Below are 22,348 nucleotides of genomic sequence, written 5' to 3' on the forward strand. Positions count from 1 at the left end.
ATAATCTTATAGTTTTCCTGAAGATTACTTGTACCTCACCTCGGTTTTGGACTTCTGGCCCCCAGTCAATGTCCCGTGATAATGCTACTGTAACTAAATATGATGGTGGCAATAGTGGAGATAATTCAAGATAGCTGTGGGGTTGTCTTAAGATGGATGCAACTACTTTCAGAGATGGGGCTAAAAAGTGGGCCTTACAGTGGCTTTGAGCTGTCTGTTCTGAGATGCAGCTGCCTCCACGCCCTACCTGTTTTCCCAAGGTGGAGACTACTGCATAAGGAAGGTTATGGTGATACTTATAGAGGCCCAATATGGAGGTGGGGTTAGGCCTGAGTTCTGTTGTAGGTCTGCCAGTTGGCTGGGTGGACCTGGGATTTCTTCCACCCTTTTTTGAATGTTTTCTTGCATTTAGCACAAAAAGACTCACCTTGGACTTTCACAAATTTTAACCTGGAATCAGCCTTTTGTGTAACCAGCCCTGTTTCCTATAGTGAAATATGGTATTTTAGTTCCATGATCTGATCACCAAGATTGATCCACTGGTCTTGCTATTAAAATGTCACTGTTACCCAGTCCCATTAGTGCAGACAAGTATGAATTTAATTTTCTACATTCGAACACTCAAAAACACACACACACTTGTTTCCTCTATTTTTATATCTGGAAAAGCATAAATTCACAGTGATTCATCCATTTCAGTCCTACTTAACAGGCCGCATCCCAATTTTCTTTACTGAATCATAGAGTCACTTCACCAAAATTTCCTATGAAAAACTGGATTTTATTGTCCTTAATGTATTTACTTATTTAAACAATCTCTCTTTTATACAACTAAATTTTATTCATCCTATTCTAAAACCACACACCCTCCTTAGCTCACCTAGGTGTTTTTTACCCTGTTTTGTAAATGAGTGTTTATGATAGGCTACCTCTCTCTGTGGAGCCCATCTTAGGTTCCTTGGGCTTCCATACAAAGGCCAGGCTGTCCCTTCTGAGGATACCTTCCCAATTGTATCTCATATCTAACTTGAAGCCACCATTATTCACTCCTCTATCACAAAGTGTGCCCTCACATTGCTGAACCACATCTAATGGCATTAGGAGTGAATTATTCAAGAAGGTATGGGGAAGTAAAGGGAAGGAAGAGAAGGGACAGGACATAAGATGGAAAAATCTTGTGTAGCTCCTGATACCAGTTGAATCTGAGGAGCAGTGCTATAGAAACAATTGACTATCAACCACTTTCTAATTCAATGATCCTTCTGCTTGTTATAAACTTAGGAGTTGCAGATGGACTACAAATTTGTTTCTTGCTTTCCAGAATCAACAATAGAGATAGGATTGGAGTATGAAAGCTAAGCTAGAGATATAGTAATACCTACCTCAGTAGAGTGTTACAAATTTTGTGCTTCAAAAATGACACAAGGCCACTATGAATATTCTTTTCAAGCAATGGGTAAATTCACAGTGGATTAACTCTATCTTACTATTTAATTTGAATTTCTGAAAAAGCTCCATGTATTCACTGATTGTGGTGATCACAAGACTGAATTTTTATTCTCACTGATTCAGTACTATATATCCCCTTAAATAAACATAAATGCTTCAGATAAACATCTATAAGGATATGTTTATTGACTTTCTCATTATAAAATTTATCCCAACATATTTCAAAGAACACATCATATATCAATGTCACTACAAAAGCCACCACAACCACCCTCATTCTAATTAAAAATTATTGAAATATTTGGTGATAATTGTTGATTCTCTAATTAGAGCTCAGGAGGAGCTGCCAGGACTAACTGGCAGTGAGAGGAGAGAGCCCATTATACCCAGAAAGGGTGAGTCTTCACATCCAGAACTGAAGTGAGTACCTCCTTTCCATCAGAAAATACATAATACTTTGCACAGACCCTAGCAAGCTCAGCAAAGGTCCAGCATCTCTTATCATTTATCAATTGAGGAATATAGAGTTTATCTTTATTTTGAGTTTTCTTCACAAAATAAATTTTTGTTCTCTGATGTTCTGGGTCCCAGGCTCTGAGGACAACAATGCAAAAATCCTTAGGAAAGTTCAGGCTCCACTTATTGACCCATCTCTGCACACAGCCTTTAAAATAATGGACTTTTCAGTTTGAAGAAGTCCTTGATTAGTTAATTTCAGGGGAATCTGTAATGTATAGACAAGCACATGGAGAAGCAATGAATGAAACACCAGGAACCGAAGCAGCAAAGTAGAGAAGATACATTAAGCCCAGTGATGCTCCAGAAACAAAAAAACTATTTTTAGTATCATGTACTTTGAATTTGTCCTAATCATTCTCTAAGGTGTGTCATGATTGGATAGTAAAATTATTCATTTATCTGAAAAATTATTTCATAAACATTTATACTGTACAAGGCCTGAGATAGGCAGGTTTTGTAAGTTCTGGTGAGGAGAACTTTCCTCAAAAATCAGAACCCTGTGGTCACCACACCTCATGACTATGCACAGGGTCTCTCCAGGAGACATGGAGCTGAATCTACACTGTGCTTAAGTTCACAGTTCATACATACACATGTCACACTAATCTTCATTGAGCCCATATGTTTTTTACACTTTGGTCTTCATAAAGCCATAGATTTGGAGCCCCCATGGTGAAGAACTCTAAATCTCAAAGATGGTGTAAAAGAAACTCACTGAACTATAGATCTAAGAATTAAATAATGAATGAACATATATTTTTCTGTGACTCAGCCCCTCTATTTCGAAAAACATCTTCAAATAAAACATTATGTATATGAAAAGGTACTGACCTGTGTTTCCTTACAAGTTTGGAAGAAAAAGGTCTGCATTACTTTGACAAGAGTAAGTTTTATATTCATGAGAGCAAACCTCATGTTAATGCAGTTTCGGGGTCCATTTCCAAAGGGCATGTGAATGTAAGGATTGATGCTGTCCTTGTTATTCTTACTGAACCTGGTTCCACAATAGATGAGAAGTCAAAGAAATATTAAAACCACAACAGTTACTTGTTTCAGTTTGTGCCTTAGACACCCCCAAACAATAGTGTAAAAAATGATTTCATGGGCTTGTCATTGAAATACAGCTGTGGTTTTGCTCTGAGAATTATTAAGCTATGGAGTTTTTCTACCTTTCTCTTCCTTAGCCTATATAGTTTTCCACATTTCTTCTCCTTAGCCTACAGGACCTTTCAGTCTTTTTGAGATGAGATAAATGCTGTTTCAAAGGAAATCATGGTAAATTGAGACATTAAAGAAAACAAAACACACATAAAATATAAAAAGTATGAGAGTGAATACATACAATGAAATGAGATAGTGATTATGTCAGTTATGGCACATGATATAAAATTTGAAAACACATAAACACAGACACACACACACACATGCACGCACATGCATATACACAAACAGAGTCATGGTGCCATATCTGAGGATAATTAGTTTTAGCATAGGAATAAACAAAAATCCTGGGTGATCAAGTCTCTTATAAAAATAATGGGAACATACTTGTATAACCTATGCATATCCTGAAATATATTTTAAATCATCTCTGGATTGCTTATAATAACTAATAATATTTAAATGCTACATAAATACTTATTGTATTACACTGTTTAGAGAAAACTGACAAGAAAAAACATTTATAAGTTAGTTGAAAGTATAGATGCAAAAACCATACATACACGCTGAGCATGGCACACACCTGTAATCCCAGCATCTTGAGAGGTGGAGACAGCAGGATCCCAAGTTAAAAGCCAGCTTCACCAATTTAGTGAGGTCCTAAACATCTCAGCGAAACCCTGCCTGTAATAAAATACAAAATAGGGCTACAGATGTGGCTCAGTGGTGGACCACCCACGAGTTCAACTCCTGGTACCTTGCAAAAAAAAATCATACATTCAGAGGTTCAATGTATATATTATCAGGTGCTAGCAAAAATCAAATATGATACAATCTAGTTTAGCAAAAATATCTACATATGCCTAGAAATATGTTTATGAGAACATGATCATATTATTAATTCATGATTATTTAAAGAATTTAACAAGCTAAAAAGTTTCTTCTCAGCAAAAGAAACAATTTGTGAGGTGAATAAAGAGACTACACCTTGGGAGCAAATTTTTACCCCTCACACATTAGATAGAACATCAATCTCTAGGGTATATAAAGAACTCAAAAGTGAAGCACCAAAAAAACCCAAATAATCCAATCAATAAATGGGCCAAGAACCTTAACAGACACTTCTCAGAAGAGGATATACAATCAATCAACAAATATATGAAAAAATGCTCATCATCTCTAGCAATTAGAGAAATGCAAATCAAAACTACTCTAAGATATCATCTCACTCCAGTCAGAATGGCAACTATTATGATGCCATTATAACTGTTGGCAAGGATGTAGGCGAAAAAGTACACTCATACATTGCTGGTGGGACTGTAAATTGGTGCATCCAATATGGAAAGCAGAATGGAGATTCCTTGTAAATCTGGGAATGGAATCACTATTTGACCAAGATATCCCTCTCCTTGGTTTATACCTAAAAGGTATAAACATGCTACAGGGACACAGCCACATCAATGTTTATAGCAGCACAATTCACAATAGATAAATTGTGGAGCCAACCTGGATGCCCTTCAGTAGATGAATGGATTAAAAAATGTGGCATATATACACAATGGAATTTTACTCAGTATTAAAAGAGAATAAAATCAAGGCATTTTCAGGTAAATGGATGGTGCTGGAGAAGATAATGCTAAGTGAACTTAGCTAACTCCAAAAAAACAAATGCTGAATGTTTTCTCTGATATAAGGAGGCTGACTCATAGTGGGGTAGGGAGGGGTAGCATGGGAGGAATAAACAAACTCTAGATAGGGCAGAGGGGTGGAAGGGGAAGGGAGGAGGCAGGGGATTAGCAAGGATGGTGAAATGTGATGGACATCATTATCTACAGTACAGATATGAAAACATAAATTGGTGCAAATTACTTTATATACAAACAGAGATATAAGAAATTGTGTTACATATGTGTACTAAAAATTTTAATGCATTTCATTGTCATTTATTTTTAAAAACGCAATTTAAATTTTTTTTAAAGAATTTAGGATAGTGAATGGACATAGCATTCATTTTGTTCCTTGACACAAATTCATATCATTTTGCAAGAAAGTGTTATATTTATAACAATAAAACTGCTTAAAATACAAAGAAATATATGAAAATAATTACATAGCTACTTATTTGTCATCTATGATAAGAAATACAAAGACATGCTTGGACAACCCTAGCCCAGGGTGGTTCCCTTTCCCAGAGGCCCTGTACCTTTCAGGGCAGAACTCCTCAGGCTCTGGCCAGTGCTGTGGGTTTCGATGAAGAACAAAGCTTGATATCATCACCACTGTCCCCTTCCTAATGGACACTCCATTGATTCAACATCTTTCTTACAGACCCTCTCAAGTCTGCCAGCAATTGGGTACAACCTGAGAGTTTCATTCACCACCATGTCCAAGTACTCCATCTGTAACACGGTATCATAGGTAGCAGATGCCTGAAGAGAAAAAAAAAGAGATTTTTGAAAATTCATGTTTGGAACTAACTGTAAACTCAATCTACATAGTTATATTAAAGTGTTAGGAGGTCCGAAGAATAACAGAATGGTGAAGAAGAGTATTGATTACAATTGACTAAGCATTGTAATAACAATAATGTCCATTTGACAATCATGTCCATGGCTCATTGAGAAGTGCAGAGTAGTTATGAACATAAGAGGCCTATGGAACAATCCCAAATTCAGTGTATAATATCCTCAGCATCATCATGTACAATTTTTCCTCATGTGAGGAAAAGTAACTAATAGAATATGACAATTACACTCAGGCAAAATATGTGAAAGTCACTGTTACCTTTCTCTAAAAAAGTCACATGCCTATTTAAAGGAAATAGAAAAGAGGAAATAACCCATTATATATCAGTTTTTTCTTGAATAATTCTGCTTTGAATATATATATAACTTAGAGATAACACTACATCATTTAAAAAATGTTGGGAGAAACTGGTAACTTCCATCCCAGTACCACCAAAAGAAGGCTAAGATTCGATGGCACCATGTCAAACAATTTCAGTTTCATAGGACACTCTAAGGAGGATAGAAAGTCACTCTCACCCCCACCCCTTGATGCTGGACCAGTCTCCTGGTTGTTCTTCAGGGCTTTATTGTGAGCTCTGAAGAAGAGGCTTTGTGCCCACTTCACTGCCAAACCAGCCATGTCAGCCCCAGAGACCAGGTGTCTTCATATTCAATAGACTCAATAGACTTCCTGTTTAAGCAGAGGACAGCAGGCACAACATGTGGCTAATGCCTGGTATGACATTGGAGAGGATACAAGGTAGAAGTAAAGAGTTTGTCTCAGGAGTCCGAAAACCTGACTCATCCCCTGGATGCTTCTCTCTAATACATGACTAGAGTGTGAAGTTGTGTGGAGCAGAGCAGAGCTGGCCTGCCCACCAAGACTAGGCTCACTCAGCAGACAGCCAGGCAGGAGCTCATGCCACAGATCAGCAGAGCCAATGATCTGGACACTTGAGTGACACATGCTTACACTTCCTAGGTGTCATCAGAGTAACTGGTAATGGATACAACTGAAACTACACTCTTTTAAAAATTTCTTGTAGTTTTGGCAATAGAATTTTCCCCAAAATACTGTTTTCTCCCTCATTTGTCTCTTCAGATCCTTTCCAAATAGAGCTGGTGAAAAGAATCAGTGTATATATTTTGGCCAAAGCCTCCTAGAAAGTGACGAGGAGGGAGTCTTGTTGAATCTCCACCTCTCTCCTCCCTCTCCAGGTACCATCTTCTAACCTTATTGGGCAAAGCCACATCAATCTCCGGCTGCAGTTTGGTCTGTGCATCAGGATGGTTGGCCAGTTCATAGAAAATAAAGGAACAAGCACTGCTAATGGTCTCATAGCCAGCAAAAATGAAGATAATTGATTGAGCCACAAGCTCCAGATCAGACAGGGCTAATGGAAGAGAAAACACAACTTAGGTAAATCCAGCAAATCACAACATCAGAAGTTTAGATGAAGAGAAATCCCATTAAAACCCACAGATCACTAGGCAGGACCATGGAAAAGCAATTCAGAGGCATTCTCAGAGTGGTTTTTCATTTCCTTGTCTATCTGATATGGGAGACAAAGGAAAACTTTTTTTAATCCAGTTTTTCTGAGGTCTATACCACTCTTGGACTTGGCTACTAACTGTGCCATTCTCAGCACCACCAAAGATAGGTAAGCAGGAAGTGTGAATCAGGCGGTATAGATTCAAACTATACCAGATTTCAAACTATATTAAAGAGCAATAGTGACAAAAACAGCATGGTACTGGTACCAAAACAGGCGGGTGGACCAATGGTACAGAATAGAGGACACAGAAACCAACCCACAAAACTACAACTTTCTTATATTTGATAAAGGGGCTAAAATCATGCAATGGAGGAAGGATAGCATCTTCAACAAATGGTGCTGGGAAAACTGGAAATGCATATGGAACAAAATGAAACTGAATCTTTTTATCTCGCCATGCACAAAAGTTAACTCAAAATGGATCAAGGAACTTGATATCAAATCAGAGACACGGCATCTGATAGAAGAAAAAGTTTGCTATGACCTACATACGGTGGGGTCGGGCTCCGAATTCCTCAATAGGACACCCATAGCACAAGCATTAATATCTAGAATCAACAAATGGGACTTACTCAAAATAAAAAGTTTTTTTCTCAGCAAAAGAAACAATGAGAGAGGTAAATAGGGAGCCTACATCCTGTGAACAAATCTTTACTCTTCACACTTCAGATAGAGCCCTAATATCCAGAGTATACAAAGAATTCAAAAAATTAGACAATAAGACAACAAATAACCCAATCAACAAATGGGCCAAGGACCTGAACAAACACTTCTCAGAGGAGGACATACAATCAATCAACAAGTACATGAAAAAATGCTCACTATCTCTAGCAGTCAGAGAAATGCAAATCAAAATCACCCTAAGATACCATCTCACTCCAGTAAGATTGGCAGGCATTAGGAAGTCAAACAACAAGTACTGGTGAAGATGTGGGGAAAAGGGTACACTTGTATATTTTTGGTGGGACTGCAAATTAGTGCAGCCAATTTGGAAAGCAGTATGGAGATTTCTTGGAAAGCTGGGGATGGAACCACCATTTGACCCAGCTATTCCCCTTCTGGGTCTTTTCCCTAGAGACCTAAAAAAGAGCATGCTACAGGGACACAGCTACATCAATGTTCATAGCAGCACAATTCACAATAGCAAGACTGTGGAAACAACCTAGATGCCCTTCAATAGATGAATGGATAAAAAAATGTGGCATTTATACACAATGGAGTATTACTCTGCATTAAAAAATAACAAAATCATAGAATTTGGAGGGAAATGGAAGGCATTAGAGCAGATTATGCTAAGTGAAGCTAGCCAATCCCTAAAAAACAAATGCCAAATGTCTTCTTTGATATAAGGAGAGTAAGTAAGAACAGAGTAGGGAAGAAGAGCATGAAAAGAAGACTAGCATTAAACAGGGATTAGAGGTGGGAGGGAAAGGGAGAGAGAAGGGAAATTGCATGGAAATGGAAGGAGACCCAAAGGGGTTTACAAAATTATATACAAGAGGAAGTGAGGGGAAAGGGATAAATAATACAAGGGAGAGGAATGAGAGAAGTGGGGTAGAGAGAGAAGTGGGGAGGGGAGGGGAGGGGAGGAGGGATAGTAGAGGATAGGAAGGCAGCAGAATACAACAGACATGAGTATGGCAATATTTAAATCAATGGAAATGTAACTGGTGTGATTCTGCAATCTGTATATAAGGTAAAAATTTGAGTTCATAACCCACTTGAATCAAAGTGTGAAATATGATATGTCAAGAACTATGTAATGTTTTGAACAACCAACAATATAAAAAAGAAAAATAAATAAATAAAAATGAATTTAAAAAAAGAAAGACAAGAAAAAAACAGAACTGCAATGGGAGTATTTGAGTATTACAGAAATAAGCAATAAATTAGAAAAAAAAATTTTGAATGAGAGAGAAAAATAGTTTATATCCTGGATATGAGTAGATACAGAAATATTTCTTTCCTCTGTTGCATGTAGAAGTATTTCATGTTAATAATGTTTTCTACTGAGAGTATCTAAAAGCAAAAATCCACAAGATGATGACAAATTTTGATTTCTAAATTCCATTAATTGTGAAAACAAAAACAAAAAACAAAGCTGTCACGAGAAACAGAGCAGAAACCTAGAATATCTTAAATCAGAAAGGAAGAAAATACTTAGAAAATAAATGATAAGGGCATAGAATACACTGTATGCTACTATAATGTGGATACATGTCATAGAATGTACAAGACCAAGAGCAAACCCTAAGGAAATCTATGAACTGTGAATGGTAGACGTGTCTCAATATAGGTTCCTGGACTGTGATAAATATAACTCTCTGGTGGTGGATATTAGGAGTGAAGCAGTGTATTCCTGACTACATGGAAAACCTCTATGTTTTCAGTTCAATATTGCTATGGATAAAATAAACAGAAGCTACCTTTAAAACAACCATTAAAAAGATGACAAGAATAATAGAGGACTCAGGAGCCTACATGAAAGGAATCCAATGGACAAATATGGGGGAATTGAGCATCAAAATAAAAATAGTAAGAAAAGAAGTTGAATAAAAATTACCATGCTAGTGAAAGAAATAGTTTATATCAGCTTCAACATTTGAACATGGCTCTAGGTGTGCTTCTCTAGAAAGTTCCTCAGGCTACTGTATATGATATCCAAGCATGCACTTTCTGCAACTAGGTAGAAACGCTTTTCTTCCTGGAAAATCTCCTGCACATTTCCAGAACAATTCTTCCCTCTGAGTTTTTCCATCAGTAGATGAGGTAGCAACCTTGTTTACCTTTATGAGACTCCACATCTTTGGAATTCTGCGAATTTATTATAAGCTGAAGAAAATCCACCCGATGCTAGAAACATAGAGATTTCAAAGATAAAAGATCAATTATGAAGTCAGAAATAAATTAATAGTGCAGAAGTAATCTTCCCTTCTGAGACCATGACTTCTTTAAGTACAGAAGTCCAGCTGGAGTTTCCTAAGTCATCAGTGAAGAAAAACATCCATATACAAACTGAAGAGTAGGATGTTTCCCTGAGTGAAAACTGGCTGTGGTGTCCAATAGCTACTGGCCTTTGCTCTCCCTACTTGTGAGCTCCTGTAGATTCTGAACATAGCCTCATGGCCAGAGAGTGGCTGGCTTTGTCTCCTGTTACATTTGTTTGCTTAGGGAGAAGTCCTGGACTTCAATATTTTGTTTTACTACCTTAATTCTTCATCAAAGATGCCATAGATTAATCTCCTGATATTTTTAGAACTCATCATCAGATTTTGGGCAAGCATCTTGGAAGATTCCACCATGCTTGAAGGTATGAACGTTGTACTGACTGACACCTGGAGGGCCCATCCTGGCTCCCTGGCCTGCCCACATCCTTGTGCTGGTCTTTGTACATGAGGCAAAACCTTCACCTAAAAAAACCCCATGCCTGCTCTATGAGGGTCCAGACAGTGCCAGCTACCCTGAGGATGCCTTCTGTGGAGACTTTGTAAAGTGAGAGGTTTGGAAATGCAATGATTCTTGACCATATAAAATTTGATGAAATTATAGCACCAGGAAAATGTTTATGTTGAAATTTTATCTATTGAAGAGAAGGGATATGATAAAACATTTTTCCTCTATTTAAAAAAATAATTTCAAATGATATATAAGAACATTAAGCTATACACATATTAACAAGGTACCTGATTATTTTGATATATGTATATGCTATTTGATGTTTATGTCAGTTTAGAAACATCTTTAATTGCATTTATCATTTCCTGCTGGTGGATGTTTTCAAAATCTATTAGGCTCAATTAATAAGAACAATTTTAACATAGTGCTGCAATAAACATGGGAGTGCAGATGTCTCTTTGACATACTGATTTCATTTCCCGTGGTTATACACCTAGTAGTGAGATTGCTGGATTATACAGTGGGTCTGCATTTGATTTCTGAGGGTCCTCCTTACAGTTTTCCATAAAGGCTACCCTAATTTGCATTCTAGCCAACAATGTATAAGGACTCCTTTTTTTTTTTTTTTTAGAGATTTTGGGCTTTTTCTATCAGCAATATTTATGCCTTGACAAACTAAATTCCATGCCCATTATTTAATTTTAAGTGCTTTCTCTCTGATTCATTATTTTTTCAGTATTTGGAATATATAATTTTCTTTATTTAAGTCTTTTTTATTAGTTCTTTTTAGTTATATGAGAGTAGAGTCTATTTTGACATAATTATAAAAGCATGGAATACATCTTACTCTAATTTAGTTCCCTCCCTGATTCATTCTTGTATCTCAATTACCAGATACTAAATTCTTTATTCTTCCCAAATGAGAACCCTCTACTATTCTCAACCAAGAGTTCTTCATCTACCTTTTAAAAATATACAAAGAAGTATGGAAGTCTTACACCCACAGGCATATAAATTATCAAAAATGAACCTCCTCTGTAACCACCACCGGATTTTACCTGTTGTTTCTCTTGAAGGCGACTTTCTTTCATTCTCTTTATAGCTTTCTTTAAAAAAATTGTGATTTTTTGGAAACAGAGAGATATTCATTGCCTCATAAATTTGAGTAAGGAATGGAAATATTACTCTAGGGGAAAGAAAAAACAAAGAACACTTCAGAGAAAAATGTAAAGTTTACCTGGAGCAATTACATCTTTTCTACCTATCAGAAAAGTGGAAGTCACAAGGGTTCCTAAAGAGAAACTGTTCGTGATAGGACCACTGATTGGGCTCCAGGCCACTGGTGGAGCAAGAGGATGTCATATATACGGCCACCACCAAACCAGTGAGATCAGTGGCCCCTTCTGCCTCTGTGGAGTGACCAAAGGAGCAAGATGAAAACTCTGACCACTTTCCCCTTCATGTACTGTAATAGAGTGTCTTTGGATAAACCTAGGCTTTAGTCTGAGGCTCCAGTTAATCATGCTCTTCAAGAAAGAGCAGTCAGGATGGGACCAACAGAACATGTGTTCCTTGAGCACCACAGGAGGAATCCAGAAGGCATTATTAGAAAGAAAATTGGGAAACTCATAGTATGAGCAAATTGATCAATATATTCCTGAATAAACACTGAATGAAAGAAGAAATAGAGTGAAATAGATAAAGTATTGAAAGGAAAAAAGGAGGCATAATATATGAAACTTATAAAATGGAGAAAAAGCCATCATTGCTCAGAGGGAAATTCTTATCTATTAAATAAAAACAAATATCACAAATGAATGATCAAACTTTACATAATAAATCATGAAAAAAAGAATACAACAGTCACTAATAGGGCATTATGGAAAAATGTGGATATGTAACCGATGTGATTCTGCAACTTGTATTTGGGGTAAAAATGGGTGTTCACAACCCACTTGAATCAAATGTATAAAAGATGATATGTCATGGATTCTGTAATGTTTTGAACAACCAATAAAAATAAATAAATAAAATAAAAAACAACAAAAAAAGAAATGCAATTCTTTAAAAAAAAAAAATTCACAAAATAATAGCTACACTGACCCAGAAATAGAAAGGCTACAGTTAGTAGCATTCAAAATGAAAACTGGGGAAATACTGACATTATAAACATAGAAAGAATTATAAAGATTTTGTAACAATCAGATTATTATAACAATTATACAAATTACATAAATGAAATAGAAAAATTTCTAAAAAGACACAAACAACAGAAACTAACTCATAAAGTAATACAAAATATATATTGACATACATCCTGTGATGAGACTAAATTAGAAATTAGAAACTTTTCTACAAAGTGAAGCTCAGGTCCAGATGTTCCAAGGACAATTCTACCAAACATTAAAAGAACTAATACCAATTCTTTACCTCTTTACAAACATTCATAGAAATACCTAGTATTTTCTAAGTATAGAATATAGTGAACACTTGTAAAAGATCCTAAAATGCCCGTGTTAACCTAATCCTAAGACTTAACACAAAGATAACACAGAAGAACTACAAACTAATATATCTTATAATTATGGATGCAAAAACTCAACAAAATAATTTGTTATTCTTCTCTCTCTCTCTCTCTCTCTCTCTCTCTCTCTCTCTCTCTCTCCCCACTTATCTATCTCCCCAGTCTCTTTCTCTCTTTTCTCCTGCTACTAGCTAACATCTTTTGATTCCTCTTTTATGCTTCCTAAGATCTAATAACTCTATATCCTCACCTCCTACTTCCTTAACATCTCATCCTAAACCCACCCCCCCATTCTCTCTTTGCCCACCATTATTAACTATAGGTCCTTTTGCAACCTACTGTTTACATTGTTAATAATAATCAAACTCACCATTTCTGTCTGTTGTGACAAAACTGTAAACATCTCAATAGAAGCTCTTTGGTTTAATTAAGCCTGAATTTTATTTTGCATTGGGATATGTTAATATTGATCTCCTCCTTAAAGGAGAGGTCATGGAATTCTGCAGGGACACTATAAGTCTATTCATATAAACTGTAATACCTTAGATATACACTGCTAAAGGAAAAGACACAAAAACAATGTGAAAAAACAAGGGAAGAAAGTGCCCCAAAGAAACCAAGATACATTACTAGAACCAATGGCCAGCATAGCAGAAGATATGTCCAAGAGAAGTTCAGGAAGTATGTAATTAAAATGTTCTGTGAATTAAAGGATGATATAAGAAAGCAAACACAGGCAACAAAAGGTCATTTCAATAAAGAGCTACACAGCCAAATACAGGAAACAAAAGATTACTTCATAAAGCAATAGAGATTCTAAAAAAAGGAAAAGAAATCATTGAAATGAAGGAAACAATAAAGCAAATTAAAAACTCCATAGAAATCATCACCAACAGACTAGATCACTTTAAAGATAGGACCTCAGACAATAAAGACAAAATATATAATTTTGAAAGTAAAGTTGACCACACAGTGAAGATTGTAAGAAACCATGAGCAGAACATTCATGAATTATGAAAAGGCCAAATGTAAAAATTATTGAGATAGAAGAAGGCATAGAGTTCCAAAACAAAGGAATGAACAGTTTATTCAATAAAATAATATCAGTAACTTTTCCAAACCTGAATAATGAATTGGACAATCAAATACAAAAGGCTTACAGGACATCAAGTGTTCAAAATCATGACAGATTCTACACCAAGGCACATAACAATGAAAATGCCTAACATACAGAATAAGGAAAGAAATTTAAAAGCCACAAGAGAAAGGAATCAGGTTACATATAGGAGGAAATCAATTAGAATATCTGCAGATTTCTAAACCCAGACCTTCAAAGCTAGAGGGTCCAGGAACAATATATACCAAACTCTGAAAGAAAATGGATGCCAATGAAGAATCTTACATCCAGCAAAATTAAGCTTTAGATTTCATGATAAAGTGAAAACCTTCCATAATAAACAAAAATTGAAAGAATTTAAAACTAGAAAGCCTGGACTACAAAATACATCCTTAGCAAAATATTTCATAAAGCAAAAATGAAAAACAACCATGAAAATCAGCAAAGGGAGGAAGTACACTAAAGGAAAAGACAATCAAAGGAGAAACCAAGTCAAGTTAAAAACCAAAATTAAGCAAAATGACTGGAAATATGAACCATGTTTCAATAATAACCCTGAATGTTAATGGCCTAAACTCATCAATCAAAAGACATAGACTGGCAGATTGGATTTTTTACAAAACCAACAATATGCTGGCTTCAAGAGACTTATCTCATAGGAAAAGACAACCACAAACTGAAGGTGAAAGGTTGGGAATAAATATACTACTCACATTGACTGTGTAAATAAGCACAGGTTTCCATCCTCATATCAAATAAAGTAGACATCAAGACAATGTTAATCATAAGGAATAAAGAAGGACATTTTATACTGCTTAAAGAAACCATTTATCAACAAGATTGAATGAAATAAACAAGAAATAACAATTGTAAATACTTAAGCACCAAACAATGAATTATGGGCTAACAAGAAAAGGACAAATGTAATGGCCATCTACATTCTTCAAACTCTTCTTAATTTCAAGAGTAAAATAGACCACAATACAATAATACTGGGTGACTTTAACACAACACATTCACCACTAGATAGATCTTCCAAAAAAAAGCTAAATAAAGAAACTATAAAAATAAATAATACAATCAATAACTTAGACTTAACAGACATACAAAATTACAAGAATAAAATAAAAAAAAACAGACACACAGAAAATATTTCACCATCAGTGAGTGAATACACTTTCTTCTCAGCAGCACATGGATCCTTCTCTAAAATAGGCCATATATTATGTCACAAAGCAACTCTTAGCAAGTACAAATAGAGATACTACCCTGAATGCCATAAGATTATAATGGAATGAAATTAGAGATTATTGATAAAATGAAAAACAGAAGCTACTCCAACACATGGAGACTAAATAATATGCTACTTAATGAGCAGGAGATAGCAGAAATCATCAGAGAGGAGATTAAAAAATTTTTAGACGTAAATGAGACCAATGATACAACATATTGAAATCTCTGGAATACTATAAAGATGGTACTAAGAGGAAAGTTAATTACATGGAGTTCATTTTTTTAAAGAAGAAAAAGTCAATAAATAAAGGACCTAAAATTGCATCTCAAAGCCCCCCAAAAGAGAACAATCAACACCAAAAGTAGTAGAAGACAGGGAATAATTAAAATCAGAGCTGAAATCAATGAAACTGAAACAACAGAAACAATTGAAAAAATTGGCAAAACAAAAAGTTTGTTTTTTGAAAACATAAATAAAATTCATAAACCCTTAGCCACACTAATACAGAGAGAGAAAACTTATATTACTAAAATATGTGATAAAAAGAAAATATCATGATGGATACATCTGAAATACAGAAGGTAATTAAAAACTATTTAAAAATTTACACTCCAATTAAATAGAAAATAACAAAGACATGGACAAATTTCTAGAGACATGATCTATCCCAATCGAATCAAGCTAATATACACAAGTTAAACAAATCAATTTCAAGCAAGTAAATAGAAGACACCATCAAAAGCCTACATACAAAGAAGAGCTCAACCAGTCAGGGTGGGTGGGGGGTCATCTGAGGAATGAAGGAACTTTGGATAGGGCAAGGGAAATGGAGGGGAGATGGGTGTAGGATTGATGGTGAAATAAGATTGACATCATTACCCTAGGAACATGTATGATGACACAAATGGTGTGAATCTACTTCATCTACAAGTACAGAAGTGAAAAGTTGTGCTCCCTTTGTGTTTTATGTAGTGGAATGCATTCTGCTGTCATCTATAATTCATTAGAACAAATAAATAAATATTTTTTTAAATAAAGTACTCACACATGCTTCAGGATGGAAGAATTTGAAAGTACAATGATAAATGAAAAAAGTCAGACATACAAAGCCACATATTGTAGGATTCATTAATACAAAATTCACAGGGGCTGGGGATGTGGCTCAAGCGGTAATGTGCTCACCTGGCATGCAGAGGGTGCTGGATTTGATCCTCAGTACCACATAAAATAAAGATGTTGTCCACTGAAAATTAAAACATAAATATTTAAAAATTCTCTCTCTCTCTCTCTCTCTCTCTCTCTCTCTCTCTCTCTCTCTCTCTCTCTCTCTCTCTCTCTCTCTCTATCTCTATCTCTTGAAAAAAAAGAAAATTAAATTAACAGTATCAGCAAATCTTTAGTCAGAAAATAGATCCATGGTTGCTTAGGCTTAGGGAATAGAGAGTTGATAATGAAATGGTAGCCTGCTTCTGAGTTGACAAATGGTCACTAGTGATGAATGAGTATATCTTTGTACTAAAAACAATTTAATTGTATAATTAAGTGGGGTAATTAAAAGATTATTAATTATGTATCAATTATGATCTTATTTAAGTAAAGAAAGGGAACAAATAACATGGTATTCCACATACTTATTGAGAAGCAAAGGGTCAAAGAAATTAAATTTTAAGAGCTTCTTGACTTTCTTTACAAAGGGATCTTGTGGGTTGTTGAGGGAATCGATGTTCACTCCAAATGATGTAGCAGTGCTCACATTCAAGCTGTAGGCCCCAAAAATGCTGAATAGAGAAAGATATAATATGAAAAGATAAAACCAGTGCCTCTTCCCAATCTTTCCACTACACATGCAGCAAGAATTAGGAGTAAGTTCACATACCCAGGCAAGACAAGCAGAGAGCCACACACTCACAGTTATCTGCTAAACTATCAGATGACTCCATGATCCCTTCACACATACTATGAGGATGAGTTTCAAATTAGGTATTGCCCTTGTTCCAGGAGTGATGGGTACAGTGAGGTGAGTTAGACTCACCTCTGAACTCAAGAAGCTTACCCACACCAGAATAAGATCCATAATCAGACACACTACAGTAGCACAAATAGAATGTGAATAATGATAGTTGTATACAAACTGAGCTTCATCAGGACAAGGGAGGAATAACTAAGTCTTCCTAGAGGACTCACGAAAGGTGATCTTGACCTTGTCTTCTAGTATATCCAAAGTCACAAATATTTGCAGCCAAACAAACCTTGGCAAATACAGGAGAGATCCTTTCTCCCCCAGCTGCCCTGTCTCCTTCTGGGAGCAGCATCTTCTTGGATGAACAGTTGGAGTTGTGACTCCAAACTCTTGCTTTGTCTGCTCATTGCACTAGCTCAACATTTGAAATTCAGTTCTGTGGCAGGCAGTTGGAGGGGCTCCTGCTTGAGCTTGGAATGCCAGAGCTGCCCTTTTACTTCCTCTTTCAAATTGATAAACTTTCCCTTCTCTGATTACAGTCTTATGTTTTTCACCAACACATCTCCATACTGGTTAATGATGGGGAACATCTACACACAAAACACAAGATCACCCATAGTTAAGTAAGGAGACTCAGTCCCCGACGCTATAGCTTTCCCAGGATGAAGAAGTATGAGGCATTTATAATGAATCTCACTATATCTCTTCTAAAACATAATGACAGAAGAATATTTTTAGGAAGTTCAAATTCAGAGGACTATCCGTTTGAAAGGGACTACTATCTCTCTCACTTTCTACCCATACCCAGATTAAGCCTTTAAGTTTCCTATGAAAAGCCTTCCTATTTTATTACCTCCTTGAGTTTTCCACTGTTAAAGATTGGAGACAGCAGTGTTCTTATTCTCTTCTATTCTTCATCCTCAGATACAGTGATGGCTTTTTTTCATTAATCCCACTGGAACAAAATTCTAAGTCCAAAGAAAAAGAGATTTTGTCTACATAAATGTGGAGGTCTCTACAGTTGCAAAAGTTTGTTAAACAAGTTCTATTTATTTAAAAAAAATGTTTAGTGTGTGATAGTAGAAAGAAAACACCTGGACTTAAGCCAAATGATGTGCAAGATTGACATAAAACCTACTAAAACCAGTGGGGAATGTGATAATAGGAGCAAATGTGACTCCATTTTGATTTACGACTTCATCTTGTAAAACAACCATGCCAAGTAGAAGAGTCATGACTGGGGCAAGATGTTCTTTTCCTTTTGCTATAGAAACTTTTAAGAACATGGAACCACCTAATGGGGTATTGTTTCTGTAACTAGGGTAACAGGGCTCTGTTTCTGTAACTGGGGTGACTGGGCTAACTGTGATTGGTTAGGCTTCCCTCTGCGTGACTGCACTATCCTGCTTCTGTAACCTGGCTTGCTTGCATTGGCTATACTCCCTGAACATCCCTTTTGCAGTTTTCAGACTTATAAGGAGTGCCCTTGCAATTGTTTGGGGCTGATTAGGGGAACAGCTTTATGTTCTGGTCAGCCACCACTAGTGTGCCTCAATAAAGGCTTGATTCAATTATATGTGAGTGGTCTGGAAGTCAGTTTATGAAACCCTGGGATGAAGCTTTAAGTATAACATTTGGGGGTTCGCCCTGGATTTATTTCTTCCTGACCGTCACGGTTAATTTGCATCCAACGATGGGCCATTAGACCTCAGCAGCAGAGTAGAGGGGAGCTCCTGAGAGACACTCCACAGCCTCACTCCAATCCATCCTAGGATGCTCTGAAAAGCCTCCTGCTGGCTGTAAGTTCTGGTGAGTCCACTCTTCTCTGAGGGAAAAGGTCATATTGGATGCAGCTGCTTACACCTTCCCTGGGACAGGACGAGATGTTATCACTGTCTCCCTGGAGGTCTTCCTGTGTGACCTAATCTGTCTGTATCTGGGGCCCACTGGAGGTCTCCCTGGGAGGTCTCATCTGTCTGGGGGCAGGAGGAGACATAGTCTCTGTCCCACTGGAGGCCTCCCTGCAGGGCCTCATCTGTCTGGGGGCAGGGTGAAACATGGTCTCTGCCCCATTAGAGGTCTCCCTGTGTGACCTCAGAGATTGTTGCTTGTCCTGTGTCTGTTCTGCTGTTTGTCATTTCTCCAGTGTCTTCTGCTGTTGGTCATTTGTCCATTGTCAGTTCACTGGCCATTTGTTCTGTTTGCATGGTCTCTGCCCCATTAGAGGTCTCTCTGGGTGACCTCAGCTATTGTTGCTGTCCTGTGTCTGTTTGGCTGTTCGTCATTTCTCCAGCGTCTTCTTGCTGTTTGTCATTTGTCCCGTGTCTGTTCACTGGCAGTTTGTCCTGTTTGTCTATCTGAGTGTTGTGCATGGGCCCTTTTCTTGTTCTCGTAACCGCTCTTCTTTCAACAGGACTCCTTCGCTCCACCGATATCAGAGACAAGGAAGCACTACAGAGATCTCTACCTGGACCCCTTTAACTTGTGTTCTTAACATTTTTTAGGACTTTATCTGTTGGTTGGTTTTTGTTTGCTCCCTTTGTGTCCTGTGTTAATATCTACCTCAGGTGGTTTCTAATGGGAATAAAATGATTAAAATGATTTATCTGTGCTCACTACAGCTTGTATTAAAATGTAAAATGCTGCCAACAGGACTAAAAGAATTGTCAAAAGTAAAAGCTAAGGTAAAAAAAAAATTAGAGATTGTCTTCATTTAGGAACTAGGCCAGGTGGCCAACTGAGTAAATCATGTCAGTTCTTATAGAGGACAGATTAAAACTAAAGTGCTTTATAAAACTATTATTCCTAAATTATGTAATAAAAATCATTATTTTGTCTAGAAATTTGGCTTTTGTCTCTCAGTATTTGCAAGCATGAATAACTTCCAACTCTTAAAAAATTGTCTAAATATTTTTCAATGTCAGGCTAAAAGTTGGTGGCCACTATCCAAGAAACCAAAAAAATCAGTTTAAAATGAGACCCAAACCTGGGGGACTCTCCCAAGGAGATCAATGGAGATGCATCTTTGGGAAGGTCCTCCAAAAAAAAAAAAAATAAGCCCCCTTCATTGGTCTATGTTCCTTCAACTCTTTTCAGTTTTCATGAACAGAACCACCTCAGGAAAAGGTTAGAAAACTTTTAAAATTCTGTATTTGTTAAATTCATAATTTTGATCAAATATGCTTAGGTTAATGTTTTTCTGATTAAACTCTGCTTTATTCTAAGACCAATTTACAAGAGTTAATTCTCAATCTAATAGGTTTATTAAAAATAAGCTACAAAGTTTTTGTTTTTGTTTTGTGTAGGTGCACTGGTGTACTGTCTGTCTACATGTATTTCCATGTCTACATATACTTGGTACAAAAACTTGACATATGAGCTCATAAATTAAAATTTTTAAAAAATGAATCCAAATACTTTTGGTTTATATAATTTAAAAGGTTCAATTTAAATTGGAAAAAATAAATAAATGTACAAATGTCTTCAAAGTTACTAATGCACATTTTTGTTTTTAGATGGTTAAACAGCTGTTAAAATGTAAATGTCTATAAAGTGTCTGATATCCATTGTCTCTAGGATTTTTATTCGACAGAGAAAAAAATGAAAATTAATTACTAATACTATTCAATGCACTTGTCAGATACCTTGTTTTTTAAAAAAAAGATATGTAAATTTCATCTAAACGTATATAAAATTAATCATGGATGTGTTTGTTAGAGACATCTAATTGGTACAAAGTTAGAATGCTAACTGTTAAATATAATATCAAGTACTCTTAACTCCTTAAATTCCATAAGGTAAAATATTTAAGCAATGTTGGTGTTTTCATAAATTGGTAAAGTAAAAAAGAAATTTGAAACTATTTTGTGTTATTATAAAAACAAGGTAACTATGAGTTACAATGTCCCAATAGGTATAATTCTGCATTCAAAGAATCAAGATGTTTCAACTGTATTTCAATTATAGTACTGTAAGTAACAAGTATTTCATCTTATTAAAAGTAATTAATTTATCTAAATTCAAAAATTTATAAGGGTTATTTCAAGTTACAAACAAAAAAAATCAATGGGCTAAAAATTATTAAAAAGTTCTAAATATAATAATATATTTAATAAAAAACATTTCCAGGTAAAAAGTCTTTATGTGGTAAAGTATAATTATAATACATTTAAGTAAACAAAAGGGTCTAATTAAGTAATATAAAGGTCTATAAATTAAAGAAAAATATTAAAAAGTTTATATGTAACTAAGTTGGTTACATATGTAACACAAATAGTCAAAACTATTCAAGGTTGTTCCCTAATGACAAATAATAATGTACTGATCTATTTATATGTTAAATTGATAAAAACTTCTAAAAATATTAATTACATTATGTCTATTAAGGTTTAATCCTCTAGAACAAGTAATCTTAGAGAAATTAAGGTTTGTACATTTATGGCTAAACAACAACTGTTATTTTAAAATATTGTCCTATGGAATTCAAGCTTCCGTTCGCCTGCATCTCCCAGGCAAACAACTGTGACTCAGCACTAAACGATCTCGCTGAAATAACTGGTCGGCCCTTTGGAACCTGTGGAGGTTAACACCAACCGAGCCTTCATAGGCAGTGGCCACAGGATTGAGACAGGGCTTGCGAGAGCAAGTCAAGACCCACACTTGCATTGGTCACCTGGCAAAGAAAACAAACTGTAGCCATTTGCATGGGATACCACCATGGCAGAGAACTGACATCACCGGAATGCTGCGGAAGAGATCACTTCATTGAAACTGTCGGCGACAGGTGTGTAACCCCCTAGCCCTTCTTCTCCACACAGCAGGGAAACCTTAAGGGCCCCTCCCAGCTCTCCTGTGAGCACAATCGTCAGACCAAGGGAATCAGGAGTGGCGAGGGACCCGAGGCGCGAAACCCTTGGCTACTGTTC

The 22,348-nt window shown here is 36.1% G+C and overlaps 1 pseudogene; it reads right to left on the reverse strand.

Moving 5' to 3' along the window:
* Positions 1-1,616: 1,616 nt before the first annotated feature.
* LOC144373549 (cytochrome P450 3A9-like) lies at positions 1,617-22,088 on the reverse strand (annotated as a pseudogene).
* Between the last annotated feature and the right edge of the window lie 260 nt (positions 22,089-22,348).

The sequence above is a fragment of the Ictidomys tridecemlineatus genome, unplaced genomic scaffold (assembly GCF_052094955.1).
Source record: "Ictidomys tridecemlineatus isolate mIctTri1 unplaced genomic scaffold, mIctTri1.hap1 Scaffold_42, whole genome shotgun sequence".
Classification (NCBI taxonomy): domain Eukaryota; kingdom Metazoa; phylum Chordata; class Mammalia; order Rodentia; family Sciuridae; genus Ictidomys; species Ictidomys tridecemlineatus.